This window comes from Thermobia domestica, chromosome 16, assembly GCF_964235325.1.
Source record: "Thermobia domestica chromosome 16, izTheDome1.hap1.1, whole genome shotgun sequence".
NCBI classification, from domain to species: Eukaryota; Metazoa; Arthropoda; class Insecta; order Zygentoma; family Lepismatidae; genus Thermobia; species Thermobia domestica.
In genome coordinates, this window is record NC_137469.1 from 10,048,217 (window position 1) to 10,071,699 (window position 23,483).

Sequence of the window (23,483 nt, forward strand, 5' to 3'; positions counted from 1 at the left end):
CTCTTACTTAGGCTGTAATCTATACACTTGAACGCAATTTCGTGATTCCACCATGTCTACAAGTTGTCTACAATTAGACGCCCCCTTATAACATTCCTAGTACTTTCTTACACCGAAGATGACTACTTTTTTCAAGTTTAAGGGCGGATTCGCAAACTACGAATCAGAATAAACATCACCTCGAAATTTCAACGTCCTAGACACAGCCGTTACAAATTTCACATTTTTTCGATTTGTGCCTCCAATCGGAAACGAATTTTAATGCTCTTTTCCCTAGCACAAACTATGTTCCTAGCTTCACTGCCTGACAAAATATGACGTTTCTATTATGTGTGCAACTACTATAAAAACCAGCATTTCGAAACGACGAAAAATTTCGACACTTCATTCACATGGAAAATGTTGCCTTTTTCAAGATATCGGAATTTTCCCGTTACTCACATCACATGATGAACATGTATGCGAAATTTGGTGTTTCTATGTTTTCTGCAAGTAGGCAAACAACTAAGTGTGTTTCCGACTTTAGAGGTATATAATTCCACAGACGCGTGCCCGCTACGTACCAGTACTATGTGAGCAGTAAGTAGGGAGTCCATAATCTAAGGAATTGAGTAGTCAGATCGTCCGTGACCTTCGTGCAGTTCACATCGTGTACTGTGCTGTGTCTGTACGAGTTGAGTGCTTGGAGTTTGGTGGAGGGTGGTGTCTGGTTGCTTCGCTGTTTTTGCCCTCGTTTGGTGTTGTGTTTGCTGCCTGTGCAATTGAATTGCATTGTTTTTTTCTTTCTTGGAACGCTAAGTTATTAATTGTGTTTATTCAGTGACTAATGGCTTCCTTACGTCTTAATACGATTCGTATTAACTTCCGGAGTGTAGTAAATGTTTCTAGTTCTATTTACTTACATGAATGGATACACAATGAATTTAAGTTTGCATTAAGTGATGTTTTGAGCATAGAACTTGATTTTGCTCGTTAGTTTCTTTTTATTAAACTTTCTAATGCGGACTTGTGTGATCGGATCCTTATGCATCGTAATAGTGTTGTGTCATATACTGACGCTGAAGGTACTTATGGACTGCCTTTAGAATCGGCTTCTCACATGTGCAAATTGGTGAAAATTCATACAGTTCCTATGGAAATTTCGGATGCTGAAATAAAGCAAGTGCTGGGACAGTATGGCGAAATTATTTTTATGGACGAAGAAAAATACACCAAAGGTCATTATTATCCTGTACGAACTGGTCGGAAACTCTTAAAAGTGATTTTGAAACGGAACATTCCTTCCTATGTGACCATCTGTAATTTACGGCTTTGGGTTACCTATTTTGGGCAAACTAAAACGTCTGCTAGATGTGATAGTGAATATCACCTCGTTTCCTCCTGCCCTCATCGCCAGGCTAAGCCTGTTCAGCCTCATGGGCATACGTCAACGTCAGTGGCTCCAGGTGTCCGTACCCTACTGAGGGGACCCCCTCCCCCATTACAACTTGACAGTGCGCCCGACCTTACAAATTACAGTATTTTTCCTGTATTGCAACAGAAACCTCCTTCAGACCCTCCTGCTAATACCAGTGTTGAGTGTGTTTCTTCTGTGGTAGCCCCCACCCCCTCTGTAACTGGGGAAGTGCTTTTTTCAACAGTAGTTCCTAACAGTTCTAAACTTCTACCTAGTGCTGAGTCGTTTTTTGAAGCTGAACCTTCTAGTGACAAATGTGTCTCCCCGGATCCTGTATTTTGCAGTCGCAGCAACAGTCCCACTACAGTAGTAGAAGAATTGCCCGGCTCTCCAGTTCCAGTTTCACTGCCTCCCACTGTTGAGACCCCCTGTGGATACTCCTGTACCATGTTTGAATGCTTCATCTACCAAGAGTACGACTACTCCTGTCGTTCATCCTGTTTCTACCACTACGACTTGTTCTGACCCTATGGTGCTGGACAGCGTTTCAACCGCACCTACTACCACGGAAGCCACCCGTTCATCATCTGCATCTCCAGAACGAGGACGTCGAAAACGTAAGAGGCGACATGAACTTGGTAAGTTACTCTTTTCTCAAACCGTTCATTTACAAGATGACATCAGTGCTCCCGAGGATGTCAGTGCTTCTCAGTGAACTCGCCGATCTTGTGTAAATTGAAAACTACCGTGCCTAGTGTATACTGGATATTGTCTTGTTTTTATAATGATTCTCCCCCGATCCGTTTTTTACTTTTATGGTCTCTCTTTATAGTGTTTTCATTGTGTTTGTTACCGTTTCCGTATGATTATTTCTCTATGTTTTCAGTGAATTTTGCTACAATTAATGTTAATGGTTTGTCTTCCGCGGTTAGAAAAGCTGCTTTAATGGATTTTATTTTGGGCAATTCTCTTGACGTCGTGTTTTTACAAGAAGTAAACTTTTCTACTCTACACTTACCGCATCAGTATATCTATGTTGCTAATGATACTCCTTCTGGTACCGGCACTGGTCTCATTTATAGGGCAGATTTGGCAATTGATAATTTATTTTTACATCCGGAAGGTAGACTGTTAACAGCAAAATTAGAACACTGTCATCTTGCTGACGTTTATGCTCATTCTGGAAGTAATCATAAAGCTGTCAGAGAGCACTTTTTTGCTACTGATCTTGCAGTCGCTTTACATGATGGTACCGCTCCTATTATCTGCGCAGGGGATTTCAATTGTTCTCTTCTTGCGCAAGATCATCATCCAGGACGCAACTTTTCGTCTACTCTACAACAGGTAGTCAATTCGTTTAACCTTATCGATGTTTGGAATTATTATAAGCCTACGGAACTAGGACATTCATTCTTTACTAGCCACAGTTCTAGTCGGTTAGACAGATTTTACATATCTAAATCTTTAATTCCTTGTGTGATAGATATACAACTTTATCCTGCTTCGTTCACCGATCACTGTGCTGTATTGTTAACATTGCAGTTACCTGTTCAAAAATTTTATCAGTGCTCTCCAGTATGGCATATGAATACATCTCTATTAACGGATCTTGAGTTGCAACAACGGCTTCTCACTAAATGGCGCCAATTTTCCAATTATAGTGGACGTTCATCCTTGCTTACTCGTTGGGAACTTTATATTAAACCGGCTTTAAGATCTGTATGTAGACATTATAGTAAGGAGCGTTGGCATGCTTATCATACCCAGTTTAATTATTATACTCGTTTACTTCATGACTATTACTCTGCATATCCTGGACCTATGCCTCCTTCTGTGTTTGTCAAGGTCAAAGAAATTAAAGCGTTACTGATATCATTGTATCGGAAGCGAACAAAAGGTTTTTTTGTCAGAAGTAAAACAGAAAATTGCAATGCAACGGAGGATGCGGCACTTCAGCAAATTTGTAAAGAGCGCAAACGCGGTCAACGTAAACTTATAAGTAAATTAGTAGATCAGACTAGCACTGTGCATCAGGGTAATCAGGTGGTGCCATGCTTTCATACGTATTATACCAGTTTATATACAAATGTATCTCCCATAAATACTTCCTCTTCCCCTTTTTTTGCTATGCTTCCTAGGTTGGAGGCTGCCGATCGAGAAACTCTGGATGCACCATTTACAGAACAGGAAGTTAAAAATGCCATTCTTATGGCTAAACGACAAAAATCAGCAGGTCCTGATATGATACCCAATGAAATGTACATAATGTTTACTGACTTGATGTTACCATTTCTAACTCAAATGTTTAATGAATTTTGGAGTCGGCCTCACTTGACTAGGCACATGAAAAAAGGATTTTTGGTATTAGCTCCTAAACATGCCCATTCTACTCGCATTCAAGATTACCGTCCTATTATCTTACTTAATTCTGACTACAAGATTCTTGCCCGTCTTCTTGCAAATAGATTGAGGCACGTCTTACACCGTTTATTGTCTCCATTTCAGTTTGGTCATGGCTCTTGCCCCCCCTTGTATGTAGCCTTAAGTAATATCAGGGACACTATTGCTTATTTTACTAATGTTCATGGTTCTACCACTGCATTACTCTCAGTCGATATGACACAAGCTTTTGATCATCTCCATCTTGATTATTTATATCAATTACTGCCGTCTTATGGTATTGGACCTCATTTTATTTCTATGATAAAAGCGCTTTCTTCCGATCGCTTACTTCAAATACATTGTAATGGTATTTTATCTAAGCATTTGGTTGTGAACAGAGGTCTACCCCAGGGATCCCCCTTAAGTTCCATTTTATACAGTTTAGCTATTGCATCCTTAGTATACAAACTTAATAATCTTTTGACTGGTGTCCGTATTGAAACAAGGGCCATTTGCATTCAAGCATACATTGATGATGTCCACGTCATACTTAATTCCCCTGCAGATTTACAGGTGGTTCAGACTGAGCTTAATAATTTTGCTAGTATTTCGGGTGCTGTTGTTAATTACCACAAAAGTAAACTTTTTTGTTTTCACTCTGAGGCTGAGCAATTTTATCACACACCTTTTACTCTTGTTGATGGTTTTAAACTTTTAGGAGTTCACTGGCGACGCACAATAAAAGAAACTATAGATTATAATTATTCTCAAGTCACGGCTAAAATAATTTCTACTTTATATGCTAATAAGTTGCGAGACCTTACATTATATGGCCGTGCTTATTTTCTTAATGTATTTGCATTTTCTCAACTCTGGTTTCTTGCTCAAATTTTCCCATTACCAGTCAAATATGAAAGTAAAATCACCAGCCATGCTTTATACTTTCTGTGGCATAAACAAATCTTCAGAGTTGCTCGTCCCACTATCTATGAGCCTCTTGCTCATGGAGGCTTACGTATTTTAAATATTCGCTAACAATGCCGCAGCTTATTATTACACCGTACATGTGTTTTACTTTATGTTTATGATTCTTCAATCACAGCTGTGTTACTAAAACAATGTCTTTTTTATGTATCTTTAGATTCGCCAGTCAGTGTTCTACCTTGGTCTCATATGTACCCCCACCTTACTAATGTTATTCTTGATATAAGTTATGCTCTCATCAGTCATGAGAGTATTGAAACGTATACTGTTAAACAATTATATTGTTATTATCATAGTAATATAAGGTATGTTCCTAAAATACAGCAGCAATTTCCGACTGTTCAATGGTCGCAAATTTGGGCCAATATTACGGCGAAATTTCTTTCTTTTAGTCTTAAATCGCTTTGGTTTCTTCTTGTACACAATTTAATTGTGACCAATGTACGTAGATATAACATTGGCCTAAGTAATACTATGTATTGTGCTCGTTGCCCTACTGAGGATACAATTGAACATCGTCGTTCAGGGTGTCATGAAAGCAAAGTGATCTGGTCCAAATATTGTTGTATTGTAAGCCGCATTCTCCGTTTGCACCCAAAATATGTCACTGTTACCAACATGTTGCTGCTTCCTGAATATAAACATTTTCCGCAACCAAAGCACAATCTTATTATCTGCTTAACGATAACTACGGCAGCTTTAATACTTGAGGACGATATCAAAGGAAATACTGATCTGTATCTAAAACTATTAATTTCTCGTATGTCCCTTTTTACTTCTCAATAACAACGGAAATATTTTGCTAATTATGTAAACGCCATTTATTAACGTTCCAAAATTGTTTTCCGTTTCCTTTTAGCTTAAGTCTGTGCTTAATTATGTAATTGACCTTTTCTTGAATAAAGAATTAAAAAAAAGGAGTGTAGGGGAACGACATGAGCCTATTAGGCAGGAGACCTGGGTTCGATCCCAACAAGTTTTTCTCTCAATTTTTCTTTCTTTGAAAGTTTATTTTTATAGCATAGGTGATTGAAAATAAGCTTGACTCTGTTATACACGGCATTTCATTCCAACCGGACCCGCAACTAAAACTATTAAATCGAAAGGGGCACTTTTCCACGTATCTTATATATTAAAACTATGTACGCTGCCGACGAGACAATTTTCAAAAGGTGCCCATTTGTGTGTGTGTGTGTGTGTGTGTGCGTGTATGAGCGTGTGTGTGCAGTAGCGTACGAAGGAATGTATTTCGGGAGGAGTCCAAACTCAATATCACGGTATTTTATATTGAAAATCCTAAACTTGTTCCTAAAATTAGGCTAAATTTACACAAAAGTTGGAATTTCAGGGGTGGTTCGCAACCCGAGGACCGACCCCCTTCGTACATCTGTGTGTGTGTGTGTGTGTGTGTATTTCCTTAAAATTAATATTTTATACTTTCCACTTGTGGTATTCACTTCAAATTTGGTATACGCACGTATCTTAACGAGGGACATAAAAGGGGAGAGAGATATTTTGCAATCCTTTCTGGTTTCAAGCAGACACTGTTGTCGCGAAAAGAAATGTATTGATGTCTTGTATGGACACTATATCGTGAAAATGATGCCCAATGTCTCTTTCAGACTCTTTTTTGGGAACACCGCCTCCTCAGAGCGCCCCTGGCGAGATCAAAATAATATGTTTATAATACAATAACAAATAGAATGTTATCAGCAGTGCCTCCGGGCTAATACTTCCCACTCCCCCCAACATTGCTTCCGAAAAAGACAGTGGTGATGCTCCATTTCCAAAGCTACATATGTTTGATTTTAAATACTTCAGTATCGTCTCGAAACTTTACCCGAACATACTGCCTCGTTTCGGGACCATCTCCAAAAGTAGCCATGTAAATATATATCTATTTCCTCTACGTATGTAATAATGAAAATATTTTGTTCCCGCAATACGAACATAAAGTACTTTGCTAATACGAAGAAATGGAGATAAGAAAAAATACAAAACGGTTTAGTCGTGAATAGATCCCAGACCTGCTAATTAGGAAGCTCACATGTTACCTCTTTTTTTTTAAAACATCTTTATTTCCCAAGGTCACTTACAAACTTGAAAGAAATTGGTCGTTTAGACATAAGACATAGACGGCAAATACAAGTAGAATGTTGGCACATACACAGTGCTTTAAGAACAATACAAATCACATCATCATATTGCAATGTTGGAGGTTATCAAAATAGACAAGAACTGTATAAAAGAGACAGTATTATATAGAACTTTAGAGGTACTACAAATATGATCTTACAGATATTACACTAGTCATATCATGTTAAAATGAAGCAGTCAAAAAGTTTGCGAAATTCTTGTGGAAAGATACCATACCAAAAGTTTTCCACCTGGTGCGTTTTAAGAATTCATGATTTCAAGAATTCATCCGTGACAGTTATGTGACTGCGATTGGAATCAATATAGTATAATGTGTGTCCTATTAGCCAAGTAACAGCATTATTGCGGGTTGGAGGGTACCAATGATAATCGGGTAGTATAATAATATCAGGTGTAAAATTGTGTGGAGATGCCCGACATACTATAGCAAGGAGAGCACATAGTTTTAACCACACAGGCATTACTAGCTGGCAAGATGTGTATCTGTGGAGAATGGTGTCGGGGTGTCCACAATGGAAACACGCATTATGTGGTAGGCGATGGATGTCGAACAAACGTTGATTTGTGCCTCCAATCGAAAAGGAAATTTAACGCTCTGTTTCCTAGCACACACTATGTTCCTAGCTTCACTGCCTGACAAAATATGACGTTTCTATTATGTGTGCAACTACTATAAAAACCAGCATTTCGAAACGACGAAAAATTTCGACACTTCATTCACATGGAAACTGTTGCCTTTTTCAAGATATCGGAATTTTCCCGTTACTCACATCACATGATGAACATGTATGCGAAATTTGGTGTTTCTATGTTTTCTGCAAGTAGGTAAAAAATTAAGTGTGTTTCCGATTTTAGAGATATATAATTCCACAGACGCGGGCCCGTTACGTACCAGTACTATGTGAGCAGTAAGTAGGGTGTCCATAATCTAAGGAATTATGTAGTGTAGGGGAATGACGTGAGCCTACTTGTCAGGAGGCCTGGGTTCGATACCCGACATATTTTTCTCACTTTTTCTTTCTTTGAATGTTTATTTTTATAGCATAAATGACTGCTAATAAGCTTCACTCGCATTTCCATATACATCGCATTTCATTCCAACCGGTTCTGCACGCACACAAACTACTGAACCGAAAGGGGCACTTTTCCACGTATCTCATATATTATAACTGTATACGCGGCCGACGGGACAATTGTCAAAAGATGCGTGTATATATACATATATATATATATATATATATATATATATATATATATATATATATATATATATATATATAAATGATGTGTGTGTGTATTTCCTTAAAATTTATAATCTTATACTCTCTCAGTTCTTGTATAAACATCAAACTTGGTATACGCATGTATCTAAACGACTAGTATATAAAAGGGAGATTGTTTGCAATTATTTCTGGTTTGAAGCACACACTATTCTCGCGAGACAAAACGTATTTTTTTCTCGCCTGGATACTATATCTTGAATATGATGCTCAATGTTTTTTCCAAAATGTTTTGGGGGGTACACTGCCTCCTTGGGGCTCTTAGAGTGCCCCCGCAAGAAACCAAATAATACGTGTATAATAGAATGATAAATAGAATATTATTAGCAGTGCCCCTGGGAATACTAACTGTGATCCTTAGGAACATTGTTTCTGAAAGAAACACTGGTGATGCCCCATCTCTAAAGCTACATATGTTTCTTTTTAAATAGTTGAGTATCGTCTCGAAACTTCACATGAACATACTGCCTAGTTTCGAGACCATCTCAACAGTTAGCGTATAAATATACCCTTTCCGTCTATGTCTGTAATAACGAAAATATTTTGTTGACGCAATACCAACAGAAACTATTTTGCTAAAACGAAGCAACGGTGATCAGAAAAAACGCAAGATAAAAGAAGGTTGGTCTGGGAATCGAACCCAGACCCGCAACTTAGAAAGCAGACGCTTTCCCGCGGAGCTAACTTACTACGTTGGATTCTCTTTGTTCTATTCTCCTCAACATAGCACATAAGAGGCCAAACGAAGGCAATTCAAAAAGATGGCAATTTTTGCATTCAAGATGGCGACTTCTCCAATGATTTGTTTCTTCACTTAAACTGAATTACGTCCTTAATAACATAGCGAAACCTGGCTTACCTACCGTGAGCACAACTTACAATTTTCATGGTTACAAACTTTTGAACCGCCACCTTGAATCGAAGATGACGACTTTTCCAACATGTCCGATTTTTCCCCTCACTTAGGCTGTAATCTACACACTTGAATGAAATTTCGTGATTCCACCATATCTGCAAGTTGTCTAGAATTAGACGCACCCTTATAACATTCCTAGTACTTTCTTACACCGAAGATGACTATTTTTATCAAGTTTAAGTGCGAATTCGCAAACTACGCATCAGAATAAAAATCACCTCGGAATTTCAACGTCCTAGACACAGCCATTACAAATTTCACATTTTTTCAATTTTCGCCGCCAAACCAAAACGAATTTTAATGCTCTTGTTTCTAACATAAACTATGTTCCTATCTTCACTGTCTGACAAAATATGACGTTTCTATGATCTGCGGAACTCCTCTAAAAACCAGCATTTCGAAACGACGAAAAATTTCGACACTTCATTTACATGGAAAATGTCGCCTTTTTCATGATATCCGAATTTTCCCATTACTCACATCACATGACGAACAAATATGCAAAATTTGGTATTTGTATATTTTGCGGAAGTATACAAACAATTAAGTGTGTTTCCGACTATAGAGGTATATAATTATATTTTATAAAGGACGGAAGATAGTATTAACTTGGTCTCCGAGCTATCATCAGCGATTTAATCGAATACTCTTGAAGGGCAACTTCTACAATATAGGCCGTCTTCCTCCAGGCTATCTCATTTCCAAAATAAACGTGATCCTGTAATCGAGCTCTCTATTGCAGGTAATGTAATGTCGTAGGGAAAGGTCTGGTCTGTGAGCATTGAACTTACTTTGCGGGCTGTGCAGGTCAGCCTCGGTAGTTCTTTGAAGCTAGGGTTGCCAACTTTTGAAAATTGAAATACCGGACACCTTCCTGGGGTACGTATACTCTTAAGATTGTGACATCATCGTTTGTCAAAAATGAGAACAACCTGAAAGTGGTTACTTCACATAAAAGTGAACGATTCAGAGTTCGAATTTAATAGAGGATGAAGCAACGCTCTTGAAAATGTACTTTTGTTGACCTTTAGCACGTTTGATAAGTTCAGTAAATATTCCTGCCTTCAACTCTAGTAAATTCCGCGCAGGACAGGTCGATATCAAAACGAATTATAACTATTGCTTTAATCATCTTCATCGACAAACGATTCCTTTCGTCACTCCAAAATAATCCGAATAGAACAGAGAATATTACTAACAAGAGGAAAGATTACCGGACATTTAAGATCTGATTTTGAGGTCGTAAGGACACCGCACAATGAGGTCTAAAACCGAACTGTTCGATAAAATACCTGACTGTTGGCAAATCTATTCGAAGGCCACGTTAATATTTAATCCCGCCCTTCATAATCTTGCCATTCAATAGTGGTCTACGGAACCCGGAGGTTAGTAGCGTGATGTAGAAATTTCGTTAAAGGATACAGCCCTAACGGTAAATTAGATAATTATAATCGTTTGTGAGACGTTAACGTAATATAAAAAGTGTTGTCATCTTAATTGCTACATGTTTGAAAAGTAGGTGTTCACTTCTAAAATTTGTGAATGTCATTTGGGATGTGATTGACCTTTGACATCATTAGAAGCATAGTTCCCGACTTGAGATGGGTTCCTGAAGTGTGCCCCTATGTATTGACCTCCTATAGCCCCTGGATTGTTAAAATGACCCCAAGAAGAACCCTGGCTTGAGAAAGAGCCCTTGAAGACTGCCCTTGTGTAGGGACCTCCTATAGCCCTTGTATTGTTCAGGACCCTCAAAATGACCCTCTAAAAGAACCCTGGCTTGAGAATAAACCCCTGAAGAGTGTCCCTATGTAGGGACCTCCTATAGCCCCTGGATTATTAAAATGGTCCCAAGAAGCTTTTGAAGGTTTGTATGCTAAAGCATACTCCTTGTTAAAGTGTTACCTGACTTTCCAGGTTTGATTCTAGGTACTGTATAAAATTAGTTGTTAAAACTTGATTCTTATGGTTCCTGTAGCCCCTGTTCCCCTGTAAAGAATGTTCCCTGAAGCCCATAACCCTGTGGAAAAAAACTTTTATTTTCTTGTAATAATTCATTCAAATAGAACAGCTATACTGTGATCATAATAAAATTCCCTTGGAAACTCGTTGTTAAATTTGATTGTGATCCAATATTATTTGTTCTTTCGTATTATTTATAATAAAACTCGTTGTTTGAAAACGAAAGGGAAGAAACTTTATTCATGTGGTACTTATGTTTTTATTCATTCGATCATTGCTTAGCAAATTCAGAACATATTAAGAAGTCGTAGTAGGATGCGGAGCAGTTTTCAGATAGGTCATTCTTGGCCGAAGTCAGGAGACTAACTGAAGTTTTCGCGACCTTTTGGAACCCGGATGGATATACGAACGGAAGTGAAAGTTGGCAGCGTACGGTAATGAACTTAATCCTACGTGACAACCAATAGAAAAGAAGTTTGATTTCACAGAATATCGCCAATGCAATAGAAAAGAACTTTGGCACCGCGCAAGGTGAACATGTGATTACCTTGTGAGTGTGAAAATACTTTAAATACAGGTTATAAGAGAAAGAATATATAAAGATACATCATGCAGTCCTATGAGAAAAGGACCATTGCAGTAGTAATATTGAAGCATCATCTGATGCTGAATCAGAAATATAAGAATCATCATCAGATGAAGAATTTGATATTGACGCAATAGAATCACCAGTACTAAGTTTCAGAAACCCTACCCTCAACTCCGCCTGTATTATCAAGAACATCAAGATTTTGGAGTTTAGACTGTTGTTGTAACAGTCAAAAAGTGGACCGTGAATGTATAAATAAGGCTATTGAAAAAAAGGGGATTTCAACGACACATTTATATAGGATGGTTGTAGAGAAGGATCCAATCATTATTATGCTCATGATTGTATGAATGTACTCCCAGTCATTGAAAACCCGTGTCTGGAGTATTATAGCAAGTCCTAATGTTGAAGAAGATGTTTTACTTGCATGCAAATACACACATTATTGGAATATTAACAAGAGAAAAAATCTATGAAACATATGTGGAGTTATTAAATGATACAGACTATCACCCGGAATTACTTGACGTTTTATTAAGAAAGACGGAAATCGGACATTCCGGTTTGAAGAAATGTATTCGAATAGTGATAGTGTTTCATGTATGTTATTACTGCTGAAAATATTAATGTGAATTGTGTATTAAAAACAATAAAAGTATACTTACATAATAATAATGCAATTGAATGCGTGGAATGCAAATTAAATAATCTTCATGATTGTACTCATCTTCATAATACTGGAACATTTGCAGCGAATCTCTTAGTGAACTTTTTAAAGTGATTGAACAAGAACATAGTAAAATCTCATTTATATGCTTTATACGTAAAACTTGTGATCTTTTATGAAATACAGAATTTGTTGGGCAATTTATAGGGTGCTTCGTTCAGCGCACAAATGAAATTCCACCATGCGTAAATCAATACGTTATTGATATTCAAGATTTTAAAATGTCTGATAACGAATTTATTATTCGTGAGTTTTGTGTAACCGCATGCGATGATAAAGTAAATTTTCATTGCTTGGTAAAATCACCTACAGAATATAATTTATTGTCATTAGGTTGCCAAAAACAAATTGATCGGTGAACATTAAATTTACATGGTTTCAAATGGGATAGCAAAACTGGATATACTGTATCATTTATACGGAATCTTGTATATCGATTATGTGCAAAGAATTCAACCTTTTATTGTAAAGGTTTAGAGAAATCTCTTTGGATTAAGAGAATATTTGCATTAGATAATGTCATTGATTGAGAAACGAAATATTGTGAAAGATCAGGATGTGCATATCGTAATGCACAACATTTGATTTATTGGTTGAAATATGAAAGATCAACAGCATTAACTAATGCATTATCAAGATTGTAATGTTTTTAGGATTTGTAAATAAAATGCAGGGATGTAATTAAAAAATATATGGCAAATTTTAAAAATGTATTTAAAAAATTGTAACAAAATGTTGTCCATATAACAAAAATGTATATATATATAATAAAAAATAAAATTATATATATATATATATATATATATATATATATATATATATATATATATAATAAAATAAAAAGTTGTTTTCTTAAAATTTTGTTTACATGTTTATAAACGATATTACCATTCTTTTTCAATTTTTTCTTGTTAAACATTTTTAAACATTTCTGAAATGATTGAGTGCGAATATGATGTAAAAAGAATAAAACAAAATATCCGCACAACACAGAATCATCTTCCTGATATTGTTGATTATTTGAAAAATGCATTTTTATATTTTTTGATAAAAAGTTTTTTATTTCCTTGAGAATGTCCATAGCAAGACTATCAAAGTAATATTCTTGCTTTTCTCATCGATGTACACTGCAACTCAATGTGATCCACTTGAATCAGCTGTATCGAGATTAAACGTAAGTGCAGCAGGTGGTTCTACCATTACAGGACATTTGTCAATAGGGTAAATCCCGGTAACACTTGCGCAAGTCACTTCCGCTAGTATCACTTTTATCAATTCGTTAGCTTATCAGCTAGTAACACTTTTAACAATTCGTCATTATACATGGTGATTTTTTTAAAAATTGTAGTAGGTATGTAATTATCACTATTATTCACATGTAAAACATAATCATACACTTTACATATTCGTTATACAGTAATGCTTCATGAACACTGCACCTATATTGTCCGAAACGATGTTTATTATGCGCACACTTGTGAACGTGAAAACTTAATGCAGTAAACTTTGGACAGCCTTTTTTTCTAAATTTGTAACATTTATTTGTAGAATTTGAAGTATTTCCTTAAGATGGGAAAACTCTACAGGTAATGCCATATACATTCTCACTAAGATGTTTGTTTGTAGTTATGATCGGCTCAGATAACTTATTTAAATGATATGGCGGTTTAAATATCCAGTTTTGAAAACAGAGAACGTCTGGATTTACAATTGCTAGCTCCTTTTCAATAAATTCATTATCATTATCAGGGAAAGCAGAGAAGTGTACAACAACCCTCATTATACTCAACTAAATAAATAGAATGTGCTATCAGTATAAATATTTCTATGTTCGTGTTAAGGAATCAAATTGTGCAAACATAAGACATGTAACAGGTTGAGTTAAAGTTTTTGAAAATGATACTTTTAAATTTACAGGGGAATCACGTACTACATCCCATGTATTGTCATCTAAAGTTCCTATTACAGACAGAATAAATGCATACAGAGCATAACCATTAGGATATTCATCAAGAGTAACAGTATGTGAATAATTTTGATAATATATACCAGTACCTTAAATCAGAGTATAGTAATTTAGAAGGTATAAATCATTATTAAAATCAGGGGTGAGGGGGTTGGGAGGAAATTATTTTGAGCCGATGTGTAATTGCAGTTTGTTAACGTTAAAGTTTCGAAACTCGTAGGGATTAAGATCTGATTTTCCATTGTAGGCTGGGTTGGAGATGAAACCAATAACCAGGCTTTTAGCAACATTACCCAGGAAGAGATTATCAAGATTGTAAGACTTTACTTGTGCAGGAATAGTATAAGATCTTGTCTCCACTCTTGTGAGAGGTAACTTGGCCGTTTCCGAAACCATTCGCGTATTTAATTGCATAGCTAAATCTGCAGCTACATCAATGCGTCGTACATGAAAAGTAACTTTCTCAAGTGTAACTTTATAACTTGTATTTTCAGGAGACATTAAGAGTCTTCATCCCGTCGAAATTAAAATACAGCTAATTTTACAGTAATTATGTGATATCTTCAAATAGATAAAAGATAATTGAAATATGGAACAAGAGCGCCCTAGACAATATTATTTTGCATGAGGTACCGTTATCACAAGTCAACTAGTGGCTTTCCGTTTTCAGCTGTTTAGAAACGCGAAAATAAATGCCGATCTTCAAAATGGCTCGAAATTGAAAGCAGATAAGTGAGTCGTGATAACAGTTTCTTATGTAAAATAATATTGTCTAGGGCGCTCTTGTTCCACATTTCGATTATTTTTTTATCTATTTGAAGATAGCACATAATTACTGTAAAATTAGCGGAATTTTAATTTCGCCGGGATGAAGACACTTAAGCAAAAGTTATCTTTACTGCGGTGTAATTTTACACGTAAACTTACTTTATTGGGAAGCATACGATCTAAACTTACAATATCAGTATGAAGACGTCCATACATTTCAAAAGATTTACTATTTTTCACCTTATTAGCACGTTTTTCAAAGCCAGAATTTGTATTATCTTATTTGTTAAATGGCTTTGCAGTATCATTATGCCTCATGGCACATGCTAAATGTGTTTGGGAAGCATCATAAGAATAATTTAATAATGTTCCAATGTATGCACGATAAGGACAAGATCCTGATGAAGAACTAAATAATTTATCATTTAACGAAATATCAATTTGACTAAATAATGAATGTAGGAAATTATTTACTGGTGCAACAGTATAATCTTCAGTTAAATTTGTACCATCAGCTTTTGTAGTTTTAGAACGTACTTAAAGATATAAATATGTAGGATGAATAAATTCCACAGTTTCTCCAGGAAAAACAAATTCAATAGGTCCTTCTGAAGTTAATGTAGAAATAGGACGATATTCAGCATTTGTAGTTTCTTCAATAGCTGTTTGTGTCATAGGTATAGAAAATAAATCAAATTCATTGGTACAACATTCAGAACTATCTGAATTTTGGAGTGCCATTATGAAAAGATATCGTTTATATATTTACGTTTTGTTGGTGGTCCAAACTCTACAATTGCAGGAGCCTTCCTTTTGTGTGACCGTCTCTTACCGCTACCAGTTAGCAACTGACCAACTTTATTAATTGCTTTTGTCTTTAAACTATCACCAGCTTCTTTTACACGCGCACGAACCGATTCTTTAAATGGTTGATTTTCCAATACATTACCTGCAATTTGTATACCTGTTTGCAATGCCTGACTTCCTAGTTTTTGCACCTTGTTTAAAAAATGGTAAAGCAAAACGAAATAGTCCTTCAAAGAAACTACCTATAGCCTGTCCCCTTTGATATAAAGATTGTGAAAATTATGGTATTTTACGTCGACGGTGATAACAAACACGTCTTGATCTCAGTTTTATTATTATTATTTAGCAGATGCAGGAGAGCGTTTAAAATGTAGTGTTACGATCAGTGTCCCAGATCGAAATGGCAAATTTCGGCCTGCGTGATCTTTTAATAGTATTTGGATTGTCTTAAAACAAAATTTTGCAACTGGCATATAATGAATGTCTTGTAAGATAATTGTTTGAACTTTTCCGTATTTAATATAAGAGATTGTTGTTATACCTAATTTTGAGTATTCGCCGAACATCTCCTTGGGAATTAATTAGCCTCATAGTGTAGTTCTTGGCCCCTAATCCGACAAATGTTGCAAACTTTCAGCCTTCTGGAATTTCATGTGTTAGATCACTCAAATATTTTCCAAGCGGTAACAAATATTCCTCATCTTTTTTTCTGTAAGAACATGATACTGTCGGTGTCACAGTTGATTGCTCTGGCTGGTCCTACAGTTGTCAGTAGTTCACACAGTTTAAGTCTAGCCCACGAAGTAATAAATTCGGCTGGTATTACATTGGAAAACTCTAACGTATCCAATAATATAATAGGAAAAATAGCAATGTACTAAACATTGTGGTGTATTTTAACCTTCCTTTTAGTGTCTCGGTTAGTCAACAAAAAAATCATGGCAAGCCTCTCTCTTCATATGGCAAAAGAAACTTTTCGTTGTTAGTGAATGTTAAAGTAGGTGCAAATTTAGAATCAAGAATTGCTGTAGAATCAAAAAAAAATAATCCAGTAACCCTAACTCATTGATAGTACACTTACAAGGGATGTGCGTGACCTCTAATGTTTAGAACTGCATTGAGATGTGCTTAGAATATACAAAGCCCAAAACTGAGTTTTTCGGCTCACTCCTCCTCTCGAGTCACGGACGATGCTTTGCGATATGAATGAACACAAATACACGTCTGTATGCATAATTAGGTCAAAGGTATGAGCCATTCGCATCATTAAAAGTAGATGTTTACATTATGCAGAACTTGAACCTGTGAACCCGCATAGTCAGCCACTAGGCCTGAACACGATAGACCGTCCTACTACAGAGGCTGGCACTGGGCAAGAAAGAATAACATACTGACACACATTAAAGTTGCCACTTCCTCAGTATTTAACAACACGTACATATTTAGTAGGGCAATAAGGGCCAAAAGAGTTTTGGTGGGCCTTATTTAATGAACATGTACGCGTTATTTTATAAATCATCATTTAAAATACGTTCTGGACTTAAACGAAGTTACTACTATCCCAAATACTAAATAAACACCATAGTTATCACAAAGATACAAGACATTTCGCCTTAGCTTTATTCTACACAGAAAAATTGAACTTGTCTTGCCTTCGTAAATTATATCTCCACATGGAAACAGGCTTCCCGATGCTTCAAGACTGCCAACGTATCGTATAACCATGAACAGGAAGACGAGATCTCTCAAGTAGGCATTGTGTAAGTAACCGCTACGTTCGATGATGTTGCCAGATTTCACCTACAGTGATTTTAACTTAGAAAAATGTTTGCACTGGGCCTTATTTGTCAAAAGTACCTTATATATATATATATATATATATATATATATATATATATATATATATATATATATATATATATATATATATATATATATATGTGTGTGTGTGTGTGTCCCGGTAGTAGGAGACGATTTAACAATATGTATAACTAGTCAAAACGTTGTTTTCAAAATCCACCAATGACCTTAAGTTTAAAAGTTTTCTTTTATTATTATTATCATAGTGTAAATTTTTGACGTTACATTTCGTTCAACCATTTCTACGGTTGGTTTATTTACTAAATATCTATTGTGATGATTTATAAAGATGCTGGATGATTCACTCTACTATATAAGTTTCATTGTGTTTAATGTACTTAACTGTATTTGAGCATATTTCGTTGTCCCTATAAAATATAAAATATTTCATTTCAGGTGTTTTTTAGTATGAGATATGTGTGTATTACGTAGCACTTTTACATATCACAATTATTATTGTGTGGCTTTGTATTTGTGGTGGTTAAGAGCTTTATGTTCGTGTAAGAGTTATTGTTTCCAAAGAGGATTACGATCTACGGTAGAGTCCTAAAACTCGGTACTTGTTAACCCGGTAGTCCGGATAACTCGGCCACATCTGGCAGGGCGAGAAACCTCCAAGCGTATACCTATTCAAGGTCATTGCCGGGTATTTTTCTGAGGTCTGTCTTATCTGGTAAATTACTGTACAGTGTGTATTCATTAATTTTACTTTTCATATATAGTAAAGGCTCTATGCCTTCATAAAGTACGTACTATTCTTTTGTTTAAGAGTAATTGGGAAGCTTATTCTGTGTTGTATTCTCAAGCAGCCAATACATATTAGTACTGTATTTTCTGAGAAAAGACTCGTGTTTTTCTTTTTTAATCCTATTCTCGATAACTCGGTCACCCTTCAGTCCACATTAGGCCGAGTTTTCGGGACTCTACTGTATTTGCTTCGGTTCTAAGTGTATTTTGTTTAATTTGTTTTATCATGTAAATGGGATGAATAGTAAATAAACTCACACTAAATATTTCATATCTACAAATCGTATTTTGGGATATAATTCATTATTTAGGTGTCCCATTACATTTGTGCTACTGGAGCTGGTATTTGGGAAACTGTGATATATTTTGTTTACTACGTTTTTCTTCATTTTTAAATATTTACGCAACAATTGTATGATCCTTTTGGCAACTAGTTACAATGATATTACAACATACATGTAAAGAAATTTCTTGTAAAATTCAACTCATACTCTTAAAAAAAAGTTGAAGTTTTATAAGCTTCTATTGCAATGTAAATATACTTATAAAATGGATCTTATTGCTCTGAAAAAAGTCCTTAATGCGCTGTGAGCAAAAACATTCCGTTGCTTTGTGATTGTAGAGAGACTTAAAATAACATATTGTCGTTGTCCACATTTTTCTAAATCAAGGAGAAAGCTTGTTTCAGGGTAAAAGTAAAATTCTTCTGTTAGACATTTAACATTTAAAATTGGATTATTATTTCATTATTCGATACTTTTTTTTTGATGTTTCAGGCTATCAACGAGGTAGGTCATTTGAAAGTACAAAAATCACTTACTGCGTGTATGCCTATATAAACTATATAGTAAGCAAATTCATGGTCTGTGTTGTGTGTCTTGTTCATGTTTAGGACTGCTTCACAGCTCTGAGGACTTAAAGTTCGGTTCCCGGTTGGAAGTTTCCTTCTTCTCTTGTAGAATTAGTATTTTATTTGGGCATTAGAAATATCATATGTAAGCTTTGTTTATTTCATACAAATATTGGCATCTTCACTGGCGTTTACATATTTTTGATAATTTGTTAATATGATTATTAGTTCTTGAACATTTGTCTATTTTTGAAACAAATTCAGGAGTGTGGCGCTAGCTTCTTTGTTTTTCTTTCAGTTTGCTATGCTCCTTGATGGATAGTCACTAAATTGCAAATACAAAGAGAATTTTTATTTCACAATCCCATGATTTATTTGTTCTTACCATATAAAACTACAAAAACTGACATAGAATAAAGAGCTATTTCCGGTTGGCATAGAAAATTGAAATTTTGTCATGATTCTAGCTTTTCGTGACTAACCCACAGAAAAATTGCCAAAAATGAATATTTTTAATTTTAGGGAGTCTAAAGGGGCGATGAAGAAATTCCCCAAGTTCTTTAAATGGGCCTTTTTTGGACCTATAATCTCATGTTTTTAGGTATTTGGAATAAAAATTTGAAATTCGGTTTTCTAGTACGTTTTCGTTAGCGTTACCTAAGTAAATCACCAAAAATACAAATGTTCAACTGTAAATTGATTTTATGGGGAACTGAAATATCTTCCCCATATTATTTGTATGGGACATGTTCTACACTCCAAAATGTTTAGGCACTTCCGGCAGGATTAGAATGATGAAATTTGGTATTATTATAGTCTTCCGTTACTAACCCACAGAAAAATTGCCAAAAGTGATTTTTCTTTTAGTTTTAGGGAGTCTAAAGGAGGAATGAACAAATTCCCATGTTATTTAAATGGGCATTTTCTTGTTATACAAAATCTTATCTTTTAGATAGTTGAAATACGGAAAGAAACTTGAAATTTGGTAGAATTTCAAGAAGTAAGTTTAAGAGGTGTGAGGCCGTAGGTTGAGTAACGCGGTGATCAGGGGATGAAGCCCCTAGCTGGACCAAATTCAGGAAATGTTAAAAGTAAATATACGAGATGTAATCTTGATGCAAAGGCTGATAAATTACAGACGCGCGGCCGTAGGCCGAGAAAATTTGAGGGTCTGGAGGTTGAGCCCCCAGCTAGCCAAAGACTAGTTTAGATTGAGAAATAGAACATTCTAAAAATTTTGTTTTCCTCATGAAATAATTGCATGTAAGACGGTATATGATATTAATATAGTACATTTCCGTGGCATATAAATTAGCAGATATTTTGTTATGCGCCAATAAAATAAGAGCGCCGAATGACCTTAGGAATCACTTAGGGCAAAAAGATTTTTTTAAATGATTATCTATGTTATAAAATTAAAAGTCACCATGTTTCTCTTAATCTCTTGAACCAGCCAATCGATCTCCATCAAATTTCAAACATAGATGAAGTTCGGGCCTGAAATAGGTTTTACGATTTTACTTTGACGATGCAACGTAGGAGGGGGAGAAGGGGGAGATATATATTTTTAAAAACTGAAAATGGCTTAATAACTCTTGAACCATCCGTCCGGTTTCGATCAAATTTTCGACATAGATGAGGTTCAGGACTGGAAGTGTTTTTATCTATTCACTTTAATGGTAGATCTTAGGGGTGAGGGAGATAAGAAAAAATATAACTTAATAGCTGTTGACTACTCGACCGAACTCGATCAAATTTTCAACATAGATGAGGTTGACTGCACTATAATGTGATTACTCTTGCATTGGTGCTTGACAAGGTTGCTGACAGAAGTATCAACCCATTTCTCGGTCTCCGTTCAACACAAACATTAGGAAAAAAGGTAAGGTGGGGCACAAAGGAAAAGAAACAAGGGAAGAGAAAGAAAAACTATTATCAGGGTTCACAATTAGACTAAAATCGGTGTCTGAAATATTTAAAATCATGGAACGACTTTCCTCAATGGTGCCGGTGGTATTAGATGGGTTCAGCGTGGCAAAGTCAATTGAAAACGAATGTGCTAGCCCAGAAGAATTATCAAATAGACAAGAACATAATAGTGCATGTTACCAAAATTAATTTAAAGATAATTGCCCTCAGATTGCAAATGAGCTTCAGAGACTACAAGTAAATATATCATTGGCTACAGTGAGGAATGCATTGAAAATAACATACTATCATTGCAATATCTCAAGAAACAAATCTTGGACGATCAACAGTAATCGCAAGAAAAGCCTGAAATTTGGTCTGAAGGGCGTAAATAAGCTCTTTGACATTCGAAACAAAATTATTTTAATCGATGAGAGTTAAGTACAACTTGTTTTGGGCACGTTGGGAAAATGGCGGGGATACGACGTACCAACGTTTTACCAACGTCAGGTTAGAGAAAAACTATGAGAAGAAAGAAGAGAACAGAGATCGATCCCAAAAATCGTCCTATAATAGTGAATCATTCTGCAGGATCTATGCTTGTTTGGCTGTCGGTAGTTGAGTGCTATTGGTGTCGGAAGGAACGATGAACCGAAGGAGTCATATCAATATTCTAAATAAGAATCTTCGACAAAAAACTGCAAAAATGGGTTCCAATAATGACTTCGTATTTTTACACGATAAGGATCCAAAACATACCACACAATAGACTGAAATAGTGTGACGTCACATCCTTTTCGTTACCATGGTGATCGCCGTTTTATTTTCTATACAAACACGAGCGAAGGCTGAGAAATAACGCATAAATGGTGATATGTTATGTATTTGATTGTAAGCATTAATGTAATTGAGCAGAAATGGAACAAGCAATATCCTAGAATTCTTTATTAAAGATTTTCGATATTCTGTAGGCAACATAAAATTCTTAATCGTAAATGTAAAATTACTAAGGCAAAATAAATGAGCAAATATGATTCAATCAGAGCACACAATTGTAATATTACATGATACAGACAAATCAACACGATCTTTACATAAGGTTTGTTTCCCTTCTGTGCAATACATCGAGGCATTTATATTAACAAATAATGGATACAAACTTACCTCAACTTCAGTTCTTCATGTTTGCCTCCACTCTGCCTTTTAAATATTTAAATTCACCATCATACATTACAGAAGACACGTGATTTAATATAAGAGCATTTTCGCCTTTTCTCACCAACTTTACTTCGTTCTCAAAGTATTTAAAAATTCTAAATAATTTCACAGCCATTGTTTACTCAACACTTCATTTACACACTCACGTTTCTATAGAAAACAAAATGGCGATCACCATGGTAACGGAGAGGAAATGACGTCACCACTATTCCAGTCTATACTAGGATGTGGGTGATAATGCTGTACCCAAATAAGCTCAGACACATTAGTAGAGACCAGACATCAATTTCATAGAGCATTTGTAAGAACTTGTACGAGCTGGGATCGAACCAAGGAGTCCAGAGGTGAATGCTCTACCACTGAGCCACCGCGGCTTCCTGAGTGATGATGAGAATAAATGAAGAAAGTGGAGGAAATGACACAAACCCGAGAAAATCCACGCACACTGTGTTTATCCACCACAAACCGCACGTAATAAAGTTTTTAATCAAAAAAATAAGACACGGGGTTATTTCTAACAAAACAGTTCTCAAGAATGCTTTGTAGAATATCGTGGATTGGAAGAATGGAAGAATGTCATAATATATTTCCGAAAAATACAGTGAACTTAGTCATTCCCATTTACAAATGACTTCGGATAATTATAGCTCTACAAAGTATGTTATTATTACTATTATTTTCTTGAATATGTCAGCTGTACGAAAATTTTTACATGTACAATGTTAGAATTATTTTATTTTTATTTTTTGTTACAGAGTGAAGATAGTTTTTCTTTGAAAAATACTTCGTTAATATATTCATAGATATATACACTACGTAATACATATAATTTTATTACCCACTTTAATCCTTGATATGAATAGTACCACTGAAGTTATATGTGGGGCCGCGGTGGCTCAGTGGTAGAGCGTTCACCTCTGGTTCATGGGGTCCCGGGTTCAAACCCTGCTGCCACAAGTGAACTTT

At 35.7% G+C, this 23,483-nt stretch overlaps 1 protein-coding gene across 1 annotated transcript in view; it reads left to right on the forward strand.

Moving 5' to 3' along the window:
- Positions 1–23,483, forward strand: part of LOC145672402 (cytochrome P450 4C1-like) — a 160,135-nt gene that overhangs the window by 56,181 nt on the left and 80,471 nt on the right. The window lies entirely within an intron of this gene.